This window comes from Lissotriton vulgaris, chromosome 2_1 (assembly GCF_964263255.1).
Source record: "Lissotriton vulgaris chromosome 2_1, aLisVul1.2, whole genome shotgun sequence".
Classification (NCBI taxonomy): domain Eukaryota; kingdom Metazoa; phylum Chordata; class Amphibia; order Caudata; family Salamandridae; genus Lissotriton; species Lissotriton vulgaris.
This window is the reverse complement of record NC_141687.1, coordinates 1,120,989,349-1,121,012,253: the sequence shown is the minus strand read 5'-3', so window position 1 is coordinate 1,121,012,253 and position 22,905 is coordinate 1,120,989,349.

Below are 22,905 nucleotides of genomic sequence, written 5' to 3'. Positions count from 1 at the left end.
GGGAAGCGAGGAGAATATCAAAATAGTACCCATTGACTCCAATAGAATGACCAGAAAGAATGACAGGAAAGCAATACACCACAACCTACATCATATTCAGTTAACTACAACGGAAACCGAAAACAGTAATGTCGATAACTCACAGAAAACCCTGAATTGCCTACTACTCAACTGCCGTTCGGCAAATAAACATGCATCAGACATAGCCGCACTCATCATTAACAATGATATCGACCTGGCCATCCTCACAGAAACATGGCTCAACGAATCATCATCTCCTACCATTGATCTCCTAGTTCCACCACAATATAACATCATCAGGTCAGACAGACCAAAGAAAGTGGGAGGAGGTATAGCGTGCATTCACCGCTCGGAGATCGAGGTCAGCCAATTCCAATCTGACCCCATAGAGTCCTGTGAATACCTTGGTCTTAATATAAGAGCACTAAATAAGCAAAGCTGCAACCTGCATGCATTCTACCACCCACCTGAGGATAACGCAAAGTTCACAGAGGAACTAATAGAGATCATAACGGCCAACTCAAACCCGGATGCCAACAATATATTCCTAGGTGACTTTAACCTACACTGGGACGACGACAATGACAAGCTGGTTAACACGATGAAAGACTTCCTCAATGAACTAAACCTTACTCAAGCATGCACCCAGCCCACTCACTCGCAAGGAGCGACGTTAGACTGGATTATCTCAAGAAATAATGAGACATCAATCCTTGCTATAGATCCATGCGATTGGTCTGACCATCACGCCATAACATTCACGATACCTACAATAAAAAAGGGTAAGACCGTGCAACCTCGCAAGATCAAAAAACTGATTCGTGAGACAAAGGAAGCCAATATCCAACAATTGGTTGAAAGATGTGAGAAAGACCTGAAGCCACCTAAGAACAGGCAGAATGTCAATGAGCTGACTGACCATTACATAACCTCGATCGGTAACAAAAAGATAATCAACTCCAAAAAAGAATTTATAAGGGCTGAACTGGATAATGCCAGAAACAGACCACGAAAACTCTTCGAGATCCTAAAACAACAGTCAAACAAACTAACCAAAACGACCCAAGAGAACGCAAAAACTCCCATAAGCAGCGAGGAATTCGCCTCATTTTTCTCGGAAAAAACCAAACTACTAGAAGTTGAGCTCACAAGTGCAGCAGCCAACCTTGTGACCCTTCCTTCACCTAAAAATGAGGCTAATGAGACAACAGAGGGTCCTCAAACAAAAAATAAAGCAAATTGGGACACATTTGAACTATATGACCAGGGTAAGATTGCCAAAAAGCTAGCCGAACTTAGACCGAACAACCACTATCAAGACCCTCTACCGTCAAAGTGTGTAAGAGAAATCAGCCACACTCTAGTTCCGATCTGGACCCAGATAATAAATGCCTCACTTACACAAGGGACCCTCCCTGACTGCCTAAAAACGGGGCAGGTAGTGCCCATCATTAAAAAACCAACAGCGGATGCGACAGACCCGAATAACTATCGACCAGTGACCAACATACCTTTACTGGCCAAACTTATTGAGAAATGCGTACAAGGCCAACTGAGTCAACACATGGCTAAGTTCGCATTACTAGACGACTGCCAATCAGGATTTAGAACAGGACATAGTACTGAAACTGCGATCCTGCATATTGTTGATGACGCCTTACAAGCCCTTGACCAAAATCAGGCATGCCTACTGATCCTACTAGACCTGTCATCAGCTTTTGACACTGTAAATCACGAAATACTAATAACCAGGCTTCAAGACAGGATGGGTTTGTCCGGAAACGTACTGAAATGGTTCAAATCGTTCCTACAGAACAGGACTCAACTATTCCTGATCAACCAAGCAACCTCCTCCCCATGCCCTAACACAATCGGGGTCCCACAAGGCTCAACTCTATCCCCAGATCTATTCAACTTATATGTAGAACCCCTTACGGAGATTCTTCAAAAATCACGGATATCCTATCACATGTATGCAGACGACACGCAAATATATATAAAGATCGCCTCCCGTGATGACGTTGACCGAATGAATGACACACTAAAGAAAGCGTTGCAATGGTTCACAACTAATCATCTGAAACTAAATGCCCACAAAACTGAATTCCTGCTAATCTCACCAACAAGGAGCCAACCTGAAGTAAAGGAATGGGTGAAATTGGTGACTGCGTTAAATTGCACTCCGACCCTAGTTAACTCAGCTAAATCACTGGGAATCACGTTAGATGAGAACCTCGACATGAAAGCCCACATTAACTCAATGGCTAAGAGCGCCCGCTTCCATTTGAACTATTTACGAAAACTAAAACCCTTTATCTCTGAGGCGGATCTAAAACTGGCCACCCAATCGCTAGTTATCTCGAGGATTGAATATGGTTGTACCACGTTAGCTGGCCTACCCAAGACATCCATAGCACCTCTAAAAGCCTGCCTCAACGCAGCAGCAAGACTCATCACGGGAACGAAGAAATTCGATCATATATCGCCCCACCTGAAAGCCCTAAACTGGCTACCGTACGAGGCCAGAATTCAAATGAGAATGGCCTGTATTACCCACAAAGCGGTTCACTACAACATGCCTAGATACCTAGCCAAGAAAATTAAACTTTCGGGAGGCAACAGACCAAGCAGAAGTGCCAAAGAGCTGCTATTGCGACCGGCCTTCTTCCGCAAGAAAAGGACCTACGATCGGGCCTTCTCCGGAGCTGCACCCAGAATTTGGAATTCACTCCCTCCAAACATTAGGAAGATTCAAAATACGGAAACATTCAAACGGGAACTAAAGAGCCACTTGATGAGTAAATACCCTACGTAGAGAAACTACAGACTATTGATATGAACATATACGCCAAAGAGGAGGTACTCATCATGAATAATTGGAAGTTCAATATCAAACAAATGAAAGACTCCCGTCCGAGCCTCGGCTACACACTGAACTGCTACCTCATATATTTGGGAGCTTATATACTGTATCTCACAGCTCAAACTATATAACCTCTACCTCACTTTATTATGTTTATGACTACTATGACAAGCTAAACCTATGCAACTCCTAATAGCTAACTAGATAGCCAATTGATATTGATTATGTTATATAACCCTACCTCAACGAGCTTGGAGATATAACTATGACACAAGCTGAGACCAATGCACCTCTCAATGCCTTTTATCTAGTCACCCTTTTACCACACCGCTTCTACCTCATAACTGTTTGTTGTTATAATTGATGTGATAATTGTCAAGTCTGTAATCTTTTTATGTTCAGCGCTCTGATACCCACGGGTCTTGTTCGCGCTATACAAAACACTATAAATAAATAAATAAATAAATCGTGGGGATTGAATTGGTTAAGCCCTTTTCTCCCCCCCCTTTTGATGGGAGATAATTACTGTAAGAAGATCAGTGGGAATCCCCTGTCTCACTAGCTTTTTCCATAATGTTGGTCTGTCCCTGCTGTCAAAAGCAATCGAAAAATTGATAAAAGCACAGTATACTATTTGTGAATTTAACATTAGATATGTATCAAGGATAGTCTGGAGAACAGTGATATTGTCTGAAGTTGAGAGTTTTGAGCGGAAGCCAGCCTGTGTCATAGGAATCACATTATTCAAGAGTGCCCAGTCTTTTAGATCATCCAAAATGCATGCTGCCAAGATATTTCCAGTGGCATCTCGGATGGTTATTTGTCTATAGTTGGATGGATTCGATCTTGTGCCTTTTTTTAGGAGAGGGACCACTATACTTCCCCTCCAAGTCTTTAAACAATATTGGAAGAGTGGGGCTAGAAATGTACTCTAGTCACCGGTACTGGTTTGCAGGACTTTGATTGGAATATTTTCCGGGCCCATTGCTGCAGATGATCTAGCAGTTTTTTATGAAAGTCGAGATATGTGTAGCCGAAAGTTTGAGTAGACCTGATCAAATTAGCCCTTTTGGACAGAATACAGCCCGGGAAAACGTGGTTGTGAGAATCAGATTTATATAGGCTGAGGATATGCTTTCTCCACTCAGATGATGATACTGGTGTTGCTTGGATTTATTTTCTTCCCATTTGTGCTGCAATTATATTCCAGAATGCCTTATTGTTTCTGTGTTTTACTGAGATTTGGATATCAACCGAGATTCTGTCTTTTTGTTCTTGTTTTTCTTTCTCTTTTTTTCGTTGGCTGAGTTTTTTCAGTATTCTTATTTCTCCATGTCTTGCAGCACAAAGTAATTGAAGTTGCATTCTGGTCAGGTTGTTTAAATGTGGAGACAGATGACCTATTTGTTTTCTTTTTGAATGGATTTTGCCATTTTATAGTCTTGTTGTCTTATATTCCATATAGGTACCTATATAGGCGCAGGCAACAGTGCAACCTTTCACCTATATCCTTCCTTACATTACATACATAACGGTTCATAGGAACTGACCTTTTACCTAGATATGACACTGCATTCAGAACTTCGTTTTTTCCCTATTTCGAAACTCATACATTATGCATGAGGCTTCTTGGAAGCACAGCAGGACTGACAGCAGGACAAACATCTCCTGTATAATATCTCTGTACAAAGTTCAGGCCCGACGTCATCCTTTAGGTCGACACGGTAACAGTGCAAAATAGGACCCCTGGGGAGACCTGTGGTTTTATATACATCATGTCTTGCTTAGTAAAACAGGAAACCGTGACTTCCCGGGTGACACACTGACCAGAGACATTGAGGTTCCTGCATGCAGACACTCCAGCTCACAGTGGTCTAACATCCCTTGTGGGGTGTGCAACTCGAGACCAGGAGGGGAGCCCATATTATCTCCTTTCTCAGGTAATGGGGTTAACTAGACCTTAGAGGAATTATTGGCTTAACATAGTCATAGATGCTAGGTACATTTAGGTACAGCTAGTTAGGGAGGCATCGGAGGAGTACGCACTTTTATCATGTGTTTTATATACTTGCATTTATTCATGATTATTGAAAAATGGTAGAACTGTACCATCCCTTTACTTTTGTAGTACTGCTAATAATATATCTGTGCTACTGTCTAATGGTTGTTATGATTCAGAAAAGGGAGTGGTGATGGACAGAGTATCTGAATTAAACAGAACACTCGTACCCAGTCAACAGATCAGGGCTTGATCCATCACCGTTTTTTAGCTCACTGCACCATCCCAGCTCAGAACCTGGCTACATGCAAATTACTGAAAAAATAATGTGAGGAGGGTCAGAAGGGCATATTTAACGACCAGGGCAACTCAGGCCCCTATTCCAACTGGCAAAACCGAAAGGAGTAGCCTGGTCCACAAGACTGTTTGTGTGCCGTATCGAATCCGGAACCATGAGTCCATCAATAACACAGATGTGATAGCACTGGGCTAGAAAAAATTCCCATCAGCCCACCCATCTGGTGGAGTATCGTCACGTGGGAGATGTATCATAAATCCAGATCTCAATCAATGCACCTAATAATGATGCGGAGATGGATTTTGGAGATATATTCTTAGACCACAGTGCTTCACAGGTAGTGCTAATGGAGTGCAGTGCTGGTGAAAAAATGTGTGAAAGAAAAGTGAAGGTAAAATTAACTCATAGGACCAAAAATGAGTTTAATAGATATGGAACTAGAGTCAAGCTTAAAAACAATGCCAGATAGTTTTAAATAATAACTATATAGTGGCATGGTATATCAAGGTCGACATGTTTCAGCTAGATGGACGATTGGTCCAAGCTTTCTTCAGGACCAGGTGAAAATAGCAACTGCAATTGGAGTGAACAAATTCAAAGTAGTGACTGTGTACTTTTATAACGGATTGATCCTACCAGATACTCTGAGCCCAGATGTTCTCTGGTGGTAATCCAATCATGCGATCTCTCCTAAGAAAAAGAAGAGTGTACAACAGTGATCAAAACACGTGTATGATGGTATCAAGGAAACAAGAAACATACACTAAGCACACAAACAGTGCGGAAGAGAAGTCTCTCCGCCACACAAAAGACCTAAGGTTCTCCTGGTATTTACATATCTAAGTGACAAACAAAAAAAATTATAACATGTAACTCACCCAGCATTCTGTGGGAGTATGCCTCACCTCACCCGGCACCCACTCGGGGGGAAGGAGGCCCCGCTCTGTTAGAGTGGAAATGGAGGGAGAACCTCAGAACAATATCAGAGGTGCAAGGATACATATAATCACACATTTCCAATAATCTACTAACAAAAACTAGTTGTCTGTGGAAGAGATTCAACCTCAGTGAACAGCTGACTATGAGTTAAAGGGGGTGGTGATTGACAGAGTATCTGAATTAAACAGAACACTCGTACCCAGTCAAGAGATCAGGGCTTGATCCATCACCGTTTTTTAGCTCACTGCACCATCCCAGCTCAGAACCTGGCTACATGCAAATTATTCTGTCCCTGGCCCAGTGAATAATGGGAACAGGGCAGACCAAACTACCAAGCCAATTCTTGTCCATCACCACCCCCTTTTTAAGTTATTAGTGAGCTAAAAAACGGTGATGGATCAAGCCCTGATCTGTTGACTGGGTACGAGTGTTCTGCTTAATTCAGATACTCTGTCCATCACCACCCCCTTTTCTGAATCATTTTGTCCACCATAAGCGAGGAAGGGTATGCTCAGACATGAGTCCCTTGCTCATTGCACCATCAGGATTCAAGCAAGCCGCGCCGAAGACGGCTGTAATGCCAGAAACCGGTCCCAGGAAGCTTGTTTCCTTTCCAGTAAAAGAGTTGGCTTGGTAGTTTGGTCTGCCCTGTTCGCATGATGCACTGGGCCAGGGACAGACTAATTTGCATGTAGCCAGGTTCTGAGCTGGGATGGTGCAGTGAGCTAAAAAACGGTGATGGACAAGCCCTGATCTGTTGACTGGGTACGAGTGTTCTGCTTAATTCAGATACTCTGTCCATCACCACCCCCTTTCCTAATGGTTGTTACAGCACATCTATTTCACACTAAAATAACAACTGTTCAATAAATTCTTATTGAAACACCCAGACTGTTAATTCAGTGTGTCTAACTTACTGAGCACGAAGGACTTAGCGAAAGGTGATATACTGTTTCTACGATTCTGAGGGATCAGGGTTGTTCATGTTCTGAGGTTGTCAGAAACCATTCTCTCCCTGATAAGACGAGATTCTAGTGGCACTGTGAGCTAGTTAATGCAAACAGGTTAAAATATCCGGTGGGGGTGCTTGGAACCAGTCTGCCACCAAAACCACAGTTTATGTTATCCGAACGCGTAGAACCTGCATAGGATATATAGGAACTACACAACAGTTGTATTTGCCTGAAAGGATGCCACTACAGAATGTATTGTATCTTCGTATCTGGATATGGGGTCTCCTTCTCCTTTTATAGAGGCTGGCAGACAGAAAGAAATTAAGTGTTCATTTTATTAATTGCTTTGGAGTTCCAGTGAATCCTGCCAGTTTTTTGGTTTTAATATGCCCGACCATCTAAAATACGTAAAGACCATGGGGATGTGGGCTGTGTAAAGATATCGATTCCCATTGATCAAATATGCATGATCTCTTTTGTGTGTGTACTGAATGGATAATGATTGAACTTCTGCAAACAAATCTAAGCTACAAATTAGATATTCTAAAATAGAACATTTAAAGGAGCCCAATCGAGTGAATGCAGCCGGGATATCTCCATCTGCTCTCCCATTTAAGATGACGTCATTCATTACCGTGATGAATGACAGCAGCAGTTTCCCTTGTTTATCTGCTCTTATTTTATAGGGGAACACGGGGGTTGGAAATGAACATGCAGTTTCTTGAGGAGACTTCCCCCTGTTGTTAAATAAGGCTTTGGAGGTTTTTCCGTAAAAGTCCACGACTATTATTATCAGAGGATACCCCCTAGATTCTAGAGATTGTTCGATTTTCAAGAAGGCTTTTAGCAAGAGAGGGTCATTTGAAGAACCAGAAGGAAGGTGTATGTTAAAAAGTAGTAGTTCTGGAGTAGGCTCCATTCTTTCTTTCCGGCACTTAATCTTGCTACATTGCACATTTGGGAGAGAAAGCTCTATTTCTTCGGGTCCCAGCCGATTGCTTCTTTTAGCAAGATCGCTAGGCCCCCTTTTAACCATCCTCTTCAGGAAGCCTTTGCTGTAGTGACAAACACAAAATAATCTTTTTGAGAGAAAGGCACCAGGGACCAAGTTTCTTGCAGCAACTCGACAGACAGTGAATTTTCCAATATAAAAGATAACTTTTCTGGAGTTTTTCCGTCTATATTCCATGAAACTATTTTTAAGTTACTGCTACAAAGGTAGTCTTAAATCCTTGCCCAATTAATTACTATTTAAAGAGCCAGCGATCCACGGCCAAGAATTTACATCCGGATGAGATTTCTTTTGTGTCAGAACGGTTCCAATTTTAACGCACTCCATCTTTAAAGGAGATCATCAGAGTATTGTCCTGCTTGTACATCAATATTTTACAGCCCAAGTGTTGCGGGTTGTTGTTATTGAGGGGAACCTCAACTTCTTTTAGCTCTTTTGACTGATTATAGGCAGCACCGATTTCTTTACCTATGGATATATCTAATCCGTTTTTATGGAGAGTGTCTCTTTCTTGAATTATTATAGCAAGAACTACATGGGATCACAACTCAAACAATTGCCGCCAAGCAGAGGGATTAATTTGGAAAGATACTAATTTTATTTCTTCCATGGTAAGAGACTGGAGAGACCAAATTTTATATAATAAATTGACTATTCTCCACGGGTTAGTGCAATATTGCCGCTGGGGAATAGATCTGTTCATTCTAGGGCACTTGATGCTTGATATTCCTCACTGCCCTGGGTGTCCTGATTAGTGAGTTGATTTACTGAATCAAGAGCATTATGTTTTGGAAATGTTGTTATGAACTTTGGTGCGAAAGGGTTTAGGTCTTTAGAATCTGCTTGAGTTACAGGTGAACTAGCCTGTTGGCGTATGGTTTGAGTTGTATTACAAACTTTCATGTTGTAGCTAATTTCTTCATCTGCTTGCTCTGTGGAGCATACTTGAGGGAACTTTGCTTTTCTTGTGGATCTTCTTGTTATTCTTTGCTTGGTTCTTTTCTTTTTATTAATTTTGTTAGATTTCCCTTGGTTGCGTTTCCCTTTTTTAATTGGCGGTGTTGTAGACCCTATTTGAGTTATTTGTTTTGAGGTGGAAACTCCCCCTGACGCTTTTTCAGCTTTTATAGGAGGGAGGAAAGGACCTCCTTGTCGATCTTTTTGAGCAAAAATTGGAAATAGAAGGGTGGCAATTTGGATGGTTCTCTGAGAAGAACTCTCTGAGAGGGGTTCTTTGAATAATTTTCAAAGAGAATAGATTTTTATCACCAATAGAATTGTTGGATTTCTGTATCTGTTTTAACTGAAGAGCCCCACGTCTAAGTCCCCTTCTGCTTTTTTTGCGATGAAAATGTAAATGTAAATGTATAGGCATTTATATAGCGCACTACTTACCCGGAGGGTCCCAAGGCGCTTCGACCGCTGCAAAACCCTTCCTGGCTTCCCTGAGAGATGGTCCCTTAATGGGTATCTCCAGGGTGAGACCAGGCATCCCCAGCGGTCTTGGGGGCCGTTAGTGAAGATGAGGCAAGCTAATGCCCAGAGTTGCCGAGTGTGATCGCTGATCAGAGTGGGCACCGAGGCGAGAGAATTATCGAGTCCGCTGACCCTGGTCCAGAAACCTGCCGCGCCGGGAATCGAACCCTGGTCCCGGGCCTTCCTCTGCTCTCAGGTCTGCCGCCTCTAACCAGTGAGCCACACTACTTGATGAAAAGTTGCTAAATGCTGAAGGGTTATGGCAAAACTTGTCTTCTCTGCCTTACTCTGTCTCTAAATTTGTGAATAGCGTTTGGACGTTTTGAATGGAATGAGTAGATTGTTTTTTCCTCTTTTTATCTACAAGGCATTGCAGAATTCCTGTTTGAGTTTCAAGTATCTGGTCTGTATTTTCCATGTTCTTTTCAAAGAATGATTATATGGAATCCATGGTTCTCTGCAGAGTCTAAATGGTACTTGAAATAGGGTCTTGCCTGTTTAAAGATTGTGGGATGATGAATGACGGAAATTCAGAAGAATGTGAGAAACTTTGTACAGCTTCTAAAAGATTACTCAGAGTACTAGAAAGCAAATGTACTAGCTGTTTTGAGATTTCTTTAGAGACAGGTTGGAGAGGTGATATATGGTTTATATCCGGATGTGTGAAGTCAGTAGTTGGAATATTTAGAGGACCCTCCAGCTGTTTTGTTACGGGATTACGGCCGGAGTACTCTATCCCTGGCAACAATTCCACAGCCTCTGAAGGCGACATAGACTCCAAGACTTTTGTACGGTCTGGCTTCTGGTTACTTTTGTGAGCTACTTCCTTGTACAGATCAGTGTTAGGCATCGAGTTCACCATTCTTGCACCTACTTTATCTGTAGTAGTAGTTAGCTCCTGGTAGCCTTCCTGGGAAATTGGAGCTAATAGACCCCCTGTTTTAAAAGTAGTTGTAAAGAAATTTGTTGTTATTGATTTCTCTGTTGTTGCTCCAGAATGAGCCACTTTGTGGATACTTTTGTAGTTAATAGGTGCTTGTGCCATGCTCACTTTTTTCATATGTACTGTGCGGGACCGCAGTCTTTTATGGACCATGCTGTTTTATGTATTGATAAATATCTAGATTTACGTCATTTAGGAGCCTTTGTATGGTAGCGGAAAAAGGGCAAAGATTCCAGCCACAACATGGACTTCCTTATGCTTGTGCTTATGTAGAGAATGACTCAGGTCCTTCTGTGGTTTTTCCATGGTTATTGAGAAGGAGTTAGTGATGGTGAAGAGTGATAATGCAAAAAACACAGTTGATGGACAGAATGCAGAACAATGTCTTATATTCACCCCAGTACAAAGATCTGGGCCTAAATCCATTGTTTTTTTGCACTCCACACCACCCTAGGTCAGACACTGGCTATATGCAAATCAGCCTTGACCCTGTACCTCATGGGAACAGTCCTGCCCGAACTACCAAGCCATGTCTTTCCTAGACCGGAATCAAGCATCCAAGGACCGGTTTCTGGCTATCAGCCTTCTTCAGCCTGGATAGCTTGACTCCAGTGATGTGGAGAGCCTGGGACTCACGTCTGAGCATACCCAGTCCACTTGAGGTGAAAATTGCAAAAAACACAGTTAATAAACAGATTGCAGAACAATGTCTTACATTCACCCCAGTACAAAGATCTGGGCCTAAATCCATCGTTTTTTTGCACTCCACACCACCCTAGGTCAAACACTGGCTATATGCAAATCAGCCTTGCCCCTGTGCCTCATGGGAACAGTCCAGCCCGAACTACCAAGCCATGTCTTTCCTAGACCGGAATCAAGCATCCAAGGACCGGTTTCTGGCTATCAGCCTTCTTCAGCCTGGATAGCTTGACTCCAGTGATGTTGAGAGCCTGGGACTCACGTCTGAGCAAACCCAGCCCACTCGGGTGAAAATAGCAAAAAACACAGTTGATGGACAGAATGCAGAACAATGTCTTACATTAACCCCAGTACCAAGATCTGGGCCTAAATCCATCGTTTTTTTGCACTTCACACCACCATAGGTCAGACACTGGCTATATGCAAATCAGCCTTGACCCTGTGCCTCATGGGAACAGTCCAGCCCGAGCTACCAAGCCATGTCTTTCCTAGACCGGAATCAAGCATCCAAGGACCGGTTTCTGGCTATCAGCCTTCTTCAGCCTGCATAGCTTGACTCCAGTGATGTGGAGAGCCTGGGACTCACGTCTGAGCATACCCAGCCCACTCGGGGTGAAAATTGCAAAAAACACAGTTGATGGACAGAATGCAGAACAATGTCTTACATTCACCCCAGTACAAAGATCTGGGCCTAAATCCATCGTTTTTTTGCACTCCACACCACCCTAGGTGAGACACTGGCTATATTCAAATCAGCTTGACCCTGTACCTCATGGGAACAGTCCAGCCCGAACTACCAAGCCATGTCTTTCCTACACCGGAATCAAGCATCCAAACGTCGTTTCTGGCTATCAGCCTTCTAGAGCCTGGATAGCTTGACTCCAGAGATGTGGATAGCCTGGGACTCACGTTGGAGCCCCAGGGTGGTGTGGAGTGCAAAAAACGATGGATTTAATCCCAGATCTTTGTACTGGGGTGAATGTGTGATAGAGTGGAGTGTAATAGATGAGAACGTGCTGACAATATGTTGTGGCTCAATGGTATATAGTTCATCACATTAACCAGTCTTTACATTGGTTCTACTCAGTCACTTGTTTCGGATGATAATTGCACAAGTGGGGTGTTCGCATATGTTCCCACAGTGAGCGTTCCAATTGTCCTATCCGTGACCATTTTTTGGGGACAACCCCTGTGTGTGTATATACTGATTTCTCCGCTATCATGGCACTGTCCATATCTTTGCACCATTGATGCAGGGTAGGGTTTTGGGGGCATCCCCAGTGATGTGCTATATTACGTTTTACCAATGTCATGCCCTCCGTCACCCAGTCCTGTACTGTGTGGTTGAGATCCGTGGGTTCCCACACATTAAGAAGGCATCTCTTCGGTTCGGGGAGGATGGTGACCTTCGTAACCTGCGACATTGTGCGCATCACTGCGTCCCAGTAACCCGCCACCCCGGAGCACAGCCAAATGATGTGAAAGAATGTACCTGGTGTACCGCATTCTCTAAGGCAAAGTGGTGTGGCCATCCGATTGATTTTGTGTAGGAGTGTTCTAGTATCAAATCAAATCAAATCATCTTTATTCGGTTTCCATTTTTTGAAAGCCATAAAAGTACGTAAAAAACACAATAAATATTAAAAATCACATTCATTTTGTATCGAACGGTACATTAAAAACATATTTTTAGAAATCCATCTTATATCAAATATCAAAAAGGATTCTCCATCAGAATTCATAAGTTCATTCGATGCCTAATACATAATTTGAGATACTGTACAACCGATTTTGTCATCAGGTTATTTTCCAAAAATTGGAGTGCCAGGTAGGCAGGGCGACATCTGCGAATTTTTAGAACTTTTAGTACTGGTATTATCCACCGTCTGCGTAATGGTGTATAAAATTTGCAGAAAAACAAGACATGAATTGTGGACTGTGGAGACATAGAATCACAAGGGCATACTAAGATATTATGTGTCCAGTCATTTTGTTTAGGAAACAGAACCAAGTAGTGATATAAATTAACCTAAAATGGGTAAGAAGGAATTTTTCATATTGTGTTAAATCATACTGCAAGTACGGTTGGATGGTGGGGACCAGCTGAATTAGTAGACAATGCTGAACTGATGGCTTCCCTATTTCACTCAGCATCCGAAGTTGAGATAGATGCGACATACAGATTGTTTTAAGTTCTTTTTTCGATATGTCTATTACTGACAAGGGGTCGTCAAAAAACCTCGGGAAACCAATGTCTGTAAAAAAAGATTTCACGTAGGCCAACCATTTTATCTTTCTCATGTTGTCTAATTTCAGACAGTCCTGAATTATTGATTTTGTGAGCTGGCACTCGTCTGTTGCTCATATTCTGCGCCACAACATGATCGGTTGGATTTTGATGATGTCAGAAATAAAGTCCACCCCGAGTTCGAGGTGACATCCGTATGTAGTTGTACTTCTTGGGACAGCCAGTAGGAATCTAAGAAAAGAGTTTTCAACTTTTTGTAGTTGTTCAACGTTTGTCGTTCCCCATACCCCTGCTCCAAAGGTGGCTGTACTTATGCATTTGGCATTATATATCTTGATCATCTCGGTCGGGGGTCTTTTTCCGAGGCGAAGGGAAAAGGCCTTTAATGCACCAATTGTTCTTATGAGGGACAGTTTTCAGGAGTTGACTGCTTCCTTCCAGTTGAATGCCTCATCCATAGTGATGCCTAGATAGGGGTACGTATTTGTTCTTTCAAGGGGTAGGTTGTCCACGTATATATTCTTTACTTTTTTCCCCTTGGTACCCGTGTGCATCACATATGTTTTCTTGATATTAATTTTCAAGTTCAAACTAGTCATGAAGGAACAATAGTTATTTAGAGTGTTCTAGTATAATATGTGCGGTGTATGATTTTTAAATTCACCAGCTTGAGCTTGGACGGTATTGCGGCCAACTTTGGTGACGCAAGTTCCTCTTGCCAGTCTGCGTCATCCAGTTCCCCAACATCTTGTTCCCATTTAGCTTTGAGGGCCACAGTGGGATCTGTGTGATTGTATATTAGTTTCCGATACGTCTGTGATATGGCCTTTTTGGTGAGAAGTGTTTCAAATTTTGACTATTAAATATTATGTTAACTTTGAAATCTATATTAACATGAAATTCACCAAATATTGTAAACATGAACACGGTATTTAATCAAATGCACCTCCAGATCTCTCACAAAAAAGATGACTTGAAGATCCATTTTGTGTTAAAAAGTAATGTGAAACGATATAATGTGCAACACACATGAGTAGCCAATTTGAATAGGAGTTTATTAGGTAAATTTACCAACACATGCATAGTATGCTTCGCAAAAGTGATGCAAATATGATCTAAAGTGTAGTTTTTGGATTTACTTTCCCAAGCAAATCCTGAATTGCTACGGAATGTAACCTTAAATCGACACATAGTAGCACTATGCTCTACATTGCATCAAGGAGGAGTACCATGGTTGGAACATGAACTTTGCATTCCACCCCCCACCTATGGATTTTGGCGCCAATTCCTATCTTTTTACTTTGGTACATGAGGATTTGCATAAAAAAGATGCGTCCTTGAAGCAGGTGCAAAGCCGGAGAAAAAAATTATTTTCTCCAATCATTTCCAACTTTGCATGTGTATTGCACCGTACAGCACACATAAAAAGTGGTAAAGTGGTAAACGTTATTAAACCATAGAGAACTGTGCCAGAAGGGCTTCCTTCCAGTATAAAACCTATGGTTGACATCACATACACATCCTTGTGGGGGAACGTCCTTTACAACGCGGATTTTACTCCGCAAGGCTTTCACAATGCGTCCGTTACAACGCAAGTCGTAACCACAACTTGCGCTGGAGGGCGCTAGAGGATTAAGAATAGTATATTTACTATTCCAACACCTTCCCTAGTATCCACGGGGACTGGTGTTAGAATAGTAAATTATACTATTCTCAATCCACGCCCCCAACGCAAGTCGTGGTAACGACTTGCGTTGTAAGGGATGCGTTGTTAAAGCACGCGTTGTTATGGTATGCGTCGTAACGTCGTACATCCATCCTTGCGTCATGATGCAAGGTTGTGTGAATTGGCATATGGCACCCAAAGGTTTGCAAGAACTAGAGGACAGAGCAACATCACCATATTTTCGGAGACATTGTACTGTTGTGGTCTCTCCTTTTCATGTGATGCAGCGCTGTAACTTTTGGTACTACACTTCATGAAAACGTAATAAATCTGCACCATAATTTCTGCAGACCAAGCACTCACCATATAATGTCCACCAGTATGCATATGTCAATCCTACGTCTTGTAATTCTCTTTCTCTTATGTAACATTTCCAGTACATTGATTTACAAACTTATAGGACTCAATGTCTACGTATAATATGTTTGTCATATAAAGTGATTTGACACTACATTGGGATGAGTATCGCTCTATAATACATTAATGTGAAAGAGGGGCTAAGGAGAGATGAGGGGTACTGTTGGAGGGTGGTAATGAGGGAAGTTATGAAGAAAGTGGTCAATGCGAGGAGGGGGAACCAACAAGAATTGTGGCACCAGGCACCATGAATGCTAAAGCCCGTCCTGTATGTCATATTGTGGTCTGTCTTCTGTTTCTTTACGTTTGCTGGCTCCTGTTTTGAAATGTATGATGTGGTCACTGTTCTAATGCAGGTGTTTAATGTGAGATAGTTTGGATGAATAATTAGGTCAGGCTCCTGAGCCACACAACATGATGTTGAGGGCAACTGGTGTTAACCACTTGTAAATTCTAAGGACTGCCTTGAGCCTTCCACCACAGTGCACTAGTTTCAATTTAACAGATTTGATACAAAACTGCCCCGTTCTTACTCAGCTTTACTGAAGAATTGTACTTGCTTTGATGAGAAGCAAGGCCAGATTGTGAAAGCACTCATGTCAGGAGGCTGCTGGCTCCTTCCTGCAACAATTCAAATTGCTTTCTTTGCACCTCAGCGCCTCAAACTAGCTTTGATGCATGTTGTGTGCACTCACGCTAAGAGCCATTATCTGATCCATCACCCTGCAAAATGCCAGAAAAATTGTCTGCGGTTTGTTGTTCATGGCTATAGGTCAGGGACTATTTTCTATCTTAAGCATTTTATGAAGTGCTGGTGGAGAGGGAGTCTGGGCGACCATGATTGGCAGGTCTCGCAGCAGTCCATAGCCCCCGAGTCCTGTCACATCCTATACTGCTCTCTGTGTGCTTGTGAACTGGAAATGTTTCGGCTATACGTCTGTAAAATAGAGCAATAGATTTATGGAGAAGAAGCAAACCCGGCCTTGGGAATAATCGCGTCTGTCAGCCACTCTCAGACCCAGCTTCTAAAATAGCATCACGACTCTTACGGTTGCTATGGAGCAATGTCATCTTAACATGAAAACACAGTGAGTCAGAAAGAAAGATGGCTGATGCAGCTGTCTTTCAGGGAACTGAATGAGAAAATAGGACCCTCTTGAAATATTCTTAAATAGGAGTGTGTAAGTTGACCAACATGGTATGTATGTTCTGTGAGAACCATAAAACCTGAACAGAAGACAGATACGTTTTCAACTGTATTTATGAAAATAATACAGCAGCATTAACAAAACCCACAAGAAGTGAGGACAAACTCTACATGGAGTTACATAACACTTCAGAACCAGTTCACTGAAAGGCCTTAAGAGCAACCAGGATTGTAACGAGTGAGGAACACATTGAATCCCCTTTTGCTTTCTGGAAGGGTTCGTCCGGATCGAAATGGACTAAGCATACCATATGGAGAATTACACATTGATGACGCTTCATGACACCATGGGGCATATTACCAAAGAATAGCGATATTTATCGCAAAATGCGCTTAGAGCATTGTTTTTATCGCTGGATATGTTAGCAGAGAAAACATGCTATTAGCAACGTTTTTCTCCATTGTGCTAAAATATCCAGCGATAGCGGCGAAATGTGTGAATATCGCTGAGAATACAGCGATATTCACGCATTAGCGACAAAATGCTCTTAGCCATGTTATCCACCTCCCATTGGATAACATGGCTAAGAACTGGTCTGGGCAGGTGTTAGTATTTGGAGATATTCGCGCTTAGCGCGAATATTTCCATCGCTACGCCTGCCTTGCAAATAGGCGATAGCGACGTTAGCGACTGCTTTCAGTCGCTAACTGGTTGGGTACGCCCACTTTGCATGTCATTAGCGATAAACATCGCTGACATGCAAAGCGGGCCCAAAACCGCTCGCTATCGCCTAAAAGCTGTCGCTAACATCAGTTATCGCACTAAAGCGGCGATAATTGCCTATCGCCCTGCTTGATAATATGCCCCCATGTTCGTAACTAGTGATAGAGCAAATATTCCAAAACCACATTACATGACCCTTCACTGATTTAGACACAAAAATCTGAATGTGCACATTGCACAAGATACAGGAAGTAATACAATTATAGAAACAAGAGAAGTAAAAGAACTGCAAAAGCTTTAGTTTGAAAAGCAGAAAATACATTGTCAAATAGTTATAAACTTATTAATAGATTTTCATATCAAGATTATTCATGAAATTATGGATTATTATATCCATACTATTGAAAAATAATGGATTTATTGAAGAGGCCTGATAGTTGTTTTGCCTTTCATTGCTAATGCATTATACATCGATTATGGTGCAACTTTGCTATAAAATTAGCTGGGAAATTGAGACTTACAGCAGTGATAGTAGATGACATAATGATTTTAAAACTGTAGAAACGATGTTGGTAAAATAGTTTTAAAGAATAATTTACATGTAGGGATGTTTGAAGATTTGTAGCAGTAGACCATAGTTAGCACGAATCAACTTTGTGTAATAATACATTGGTGAAACATTTAATATTATTCTTTTATTATGAAATAATGATTTCATGTGTTATATTTGATTCCAATTAATTGTAATTAATTTAGAGCTGATGTATGCATTTTAGGCTTCAAACATATTCTTTTTTTAGCTGCAGTTTTCCCTTTGCATGCAGAATAAATCATTGACAGTTTTGCAAATGTTGCTTTATTTGTTCTGTGCATGTTTCAATATATATACAAAAGGCATTATTTTGAAGTTCATGGTGAATTGTCAAGGTGGGAAAATCAACTCTCCTCTGATGCCATAGTCTGTTACATTATTTTCTAACCATTGACAAACCTGTGAGGCCCGGAAAGCTAAGTTGTTCTCATGAAATGCTTGGGAAAGAATGCAGGAGTAACTAAATGTATTTTGTGACTACATATGTAAACTAACCATATGATGGACGGACTAGTGGAGTGACACCATGTCGTTAAGGTGTCATGAGGACTATAAAAGAAGAAAGCCCAAAGGTGGGGCAGCGCCATACTTTCTTTTCCCCTGGTGCAACGCAGCGCTATAACTTTTATCCTCCGACAAGGTATAGGTATTAATTATTCGTGGGACAACTCATTGTTTTTTCCTTCCATTGGGAGAGAACAGAACTCTTTTACTATGCTTATATAATCATCCTTTAAATCCTATCTTGGACTGCCTTTTTGCTAATGCTGCTGCAAATATGCAGTCGGCCTGGAATCCTACTTGCTGAACAACTTGATTTTTGCTTCAGATTTTCTTTTTTTTCAATGCTCATGGACTTGCCTTTAGAGGACTTTAAAAACAATTCCTTTACCCTTTTGTTTTGAATCTTAGATAGGACTGAACTATTATTCTGCCTCTAATGGTTCTAGAAGCATTTCATCTTGTATCTGATGTTGTTAAAACTCATCCTTTTGGATTTGAGCTTTTGACTAAATGTGCTGGATTGTACCACATGCTTGAATATTTATGACTGAGATGCTTAAGAAGGTGCTTATTTGTATACAGTTTGGAACATTAATACAATAAATAAATATCTAAATTGCCTGAGTCTATTATAGAGTCCTGATATTCTTTATTTGAAACAGTTTTGCTTTATTCTTTCAATCTAAATGCGTTGCAGGGAAAATCACCAAATCTTCTCAGAGTATTAAGTTATGCTTCTTTTATTCTGTGTCACAGTAGCAGAGCTTCTAGTTTGCATTATTTTAGTTAGACTAAATTTCTTTAGGAGATTGGGTCTCACCATTGCAATACTTTACTTTTACTGTATGGTCCTGAGAATAATACATCTGAACCTTATTCCTAATTTGTGAGTTAGTCACCAATTAATTGTCCTCATTCTGTGACTAAAGTTAGTGTTTTGGACATCCTAATTCCCACTCCTCCTATCGGCGGAGAAAGATCCATCAGACGACCTTTGACATCTGTGGTGAAGGTAATGCTGTAATCTGTCTAACTCTAGTGGGTCCAGTGTAGTTAGAGGGATAGATAAGTACGTAGTGAAGTGAAAGTTATTATCTAAAAATATACCTCTTACACTGGATCACTAGGAATGTCCACTTATCTCCTGCAAATTTTCATTTACTCAAGTTTTGCATGTGTAAGGTGAAAATCTGTCTCATAACTATGTTTGTGGTGACCCAAAATAATGCAGACATGGTAAAAGCTTCAGATGTGTGAAATTCCTTAATGAATTCTGTATGATGTTTTGTGGCAGAAAGATTGCCTCAAGGACTTGACAGGTCAGATGTGACCGAAGAGTGTGATGAGGAGGTGGCAGCAAGAAAGTCAGTGGTAGCTAGGATGGGTTCATTTGGAAGCAGGGCTTATTTATGGGTAATGGACAGTGGAGTGGTTACAGTGTTTAGTTTTCCAAATCACACATGAACGTGCACTGTAGTTCTGAGGTCGTTACCTGCAAAGAATGGTTGTATTTTTTCATTCTAAGTAATGCTGCTGGATGAAGCAATCAACTCAGACCACTACATCTTCCTAGAGAACCTCATCTTTCACCTCGACAACACCAGCAATGACAACTCCAACGACCTCCTGAAAAGCATGAGCAACCTCTGCATCATGCAGCTTGTCTCTGACGCTACCCACATCGCAGGACACAACCTAGACCCCATAATCACCTCAAGCAAGAGAGTCAGGTACATCCACACCACACTACTCATCTGGTCCGACCACCACAGCATACACTTCAACATCTCAGGACCCACTCACCCCGGCACCATGCCCACAGATCCACACAAAGAGATTGGAAATAGCTATCAGAAGACCAGTGGAATGACTCTCTCCGCTCCCAACTCTCAGAAACTCCACATGACCCTAAACAAGCAGCTAAGAGCTTCTCCAAGTGGATCACACACTGTGCTGATGCCAACAAAGAACAAAGAGCCAGCTGGTTCATCAATGAACTGCACTCCACCAAATGCAACTGCCGACAACTTAAAAGGAAGTGACGCATCAGCATAAAAATAGAAGACCACACCGCTTTCAGGTCTGTTCGGAACCAGTACCAACGCCTCCTGAAAGAAACCAAGAAGAATGCCTTAGCAGACAGCATAGAAGTCAGCCCAAATCACAGAAAAGAACTCTTTACCATCATGAAGGAGTTTACCAATCCTGCAGCCACTGAGAATGACATCACTCCCTCCCAGGAACTGTGCAACAACCTCGCAGACTTCTTCCACAAGATCTCGGCCATCTATGAAAACTTCGAACACCAACCCTCCACCACAGACAGCATCAACCACCTCACACCCATTAACAAAAACCCCAAACATCTTCTCACCCACTGGAAATTCCTCACCACAGAAGACCATATCTCCATCATGTATTCCCCATGGACTCATACCCCCACCACTTCTTCAACCTCGGAAGCAAGAAAATCGGTAACAAGCTGAGGAAAGTACTGAACACCTCATCACCACAGCCTCCTTCCCTGGAGATTGCAAACACTCTGAAGTGAGGCCCCTCCTGAAAAAACCATCCGCCAACCCAGCCAAAATGAACAACTACCGGCCCATCTCTCTGCTCCCATATCCAGCAAAAGTCCTTGAGAGAGTGAGCAACCAGCAACTCACCCAACACCTAGAAGACCACAACCCCCTGGACCCCTCCCAATCTGGATTTCAAGCTATCCCCAGCACAAAGACTCACCCGATTGAAGCCACAGACGACATCAGAGCCATCCTGGACAGAGGGACAGTGGGGAACCTGCAGCCCACATCCTCCTGGACCTGTCAGCTATGTTTGACACAGTCTACCACCACATCCTGATCAACAGCTTCCAGCACCACATCGGGATTCAAGGAAACACCCTCAATTGGATCACCTCATATCTCACTGGTAATACCCAAAGGACCTGCCTCCCAGCGTTCACCTCAGAGCCCAAGAAGATCATCTGCGAAGGTCCCCAAGGATCATCTCTCAGGCCGATCCTCTTCAACACCTACATGACTGCCACAATCAGATCACATGGACTCAACATAATTTCCTACGCTTATGACACACAGCTCATCCTCTCACTGTCCTAAGATCCTTTCACCGCTAAAGCTAATTTCCCCAGATGCACGATAAACATTGCAGACTAGATGAAGGCCAAATGTCTCAAACTCAACACCTAAAAAACGGAAGTCTTCATCTTCGGGAACAACACATCTCCATGTACCGGTGCATGGTGGTCTGGGAGCTCAGAACATTCCCTGCCCCAGCAGACCACGCCCACAGCCTTTGCCTCATTCTGGATAGCAAGCCCCCCATGGAGAAACAAGCCAATCACACTTTGGATGCTCCACAAGATCTTCAGGTGGCTGCGGGCAGACACCAGATGGACCGTCACACAGGCCCTCATCACCAGCAGACTGGACTATGTAAACAAGCTCTACAAAGGATTCACTGCACCCCTCCTAAAGAGACTCCAGACAATACAGAACTCAGCGGCAAGACTTATACTTGACCTCCCCAGAAGGACCCTCATCACACCACATCTCACGAAACCACACTGGCTCTCGATTCAGAAGAGATGCCAGTTCTAGATGCTAACCCACGCTTGGAAGGCCCTGCACAATGAAGGACCACCACCAACCAACCAGACACCTTTCAATCAGCGTCCCTCTCTCTCGCAGATACCCCTAATATTCAACAAGCCAAAAGCAGAGGACTCTCCTTCTCGCACCTGGCAGCCAAGGCTTGGAACAACCTGCCCCTGCAGCTCAGTACTGCACCATCGCTCCAGCAGTTCAGAAGAGAACTAAATACCTGGATGTTTGAATGATTAAACCTCAATGCAGCAGCCAAAAGCTCCAGCGTCTTAAGACCCTCACAGGTGATATGTCACTTGGATTTTTTGTTTATTGTACAGTTAATAAAAACTCACAATGTTAAAAGCTTACATTTATAAGAAACACCTTATTTACATTTATAGTATAAAAAAGAGAAGGTGGTCACACTCTATAAGATCATAAACGTCTTGATTACATTTTGGTAAAGACCGTTAGAAAATAGAATAAATTGTAGGGCCAATGTACTCCGAATGTTCTAGCATAGTGGTAGCTTGGCAGATGACTAGGCAGGCTGTGCGATTGAAGTGCAGGTGCTCTAGGTGAGCCATGTGGCTATCTCGTGAGTCTTCTAGCCGCTATATCAAAGAATTTTTTAATCTGCAATTTAACTGAGTCTCTTCGGGATTAAAACACAGCATCACAGCCTGCCGACAACTAGTGCCCTTTTGGTTCCATAAAACTTGAAGTAAGGATCGCCTTATGTCCATGAGATTTGGGCAAATACAGATAATGTGTATTAGGTCCTCTTTCCCTGCTC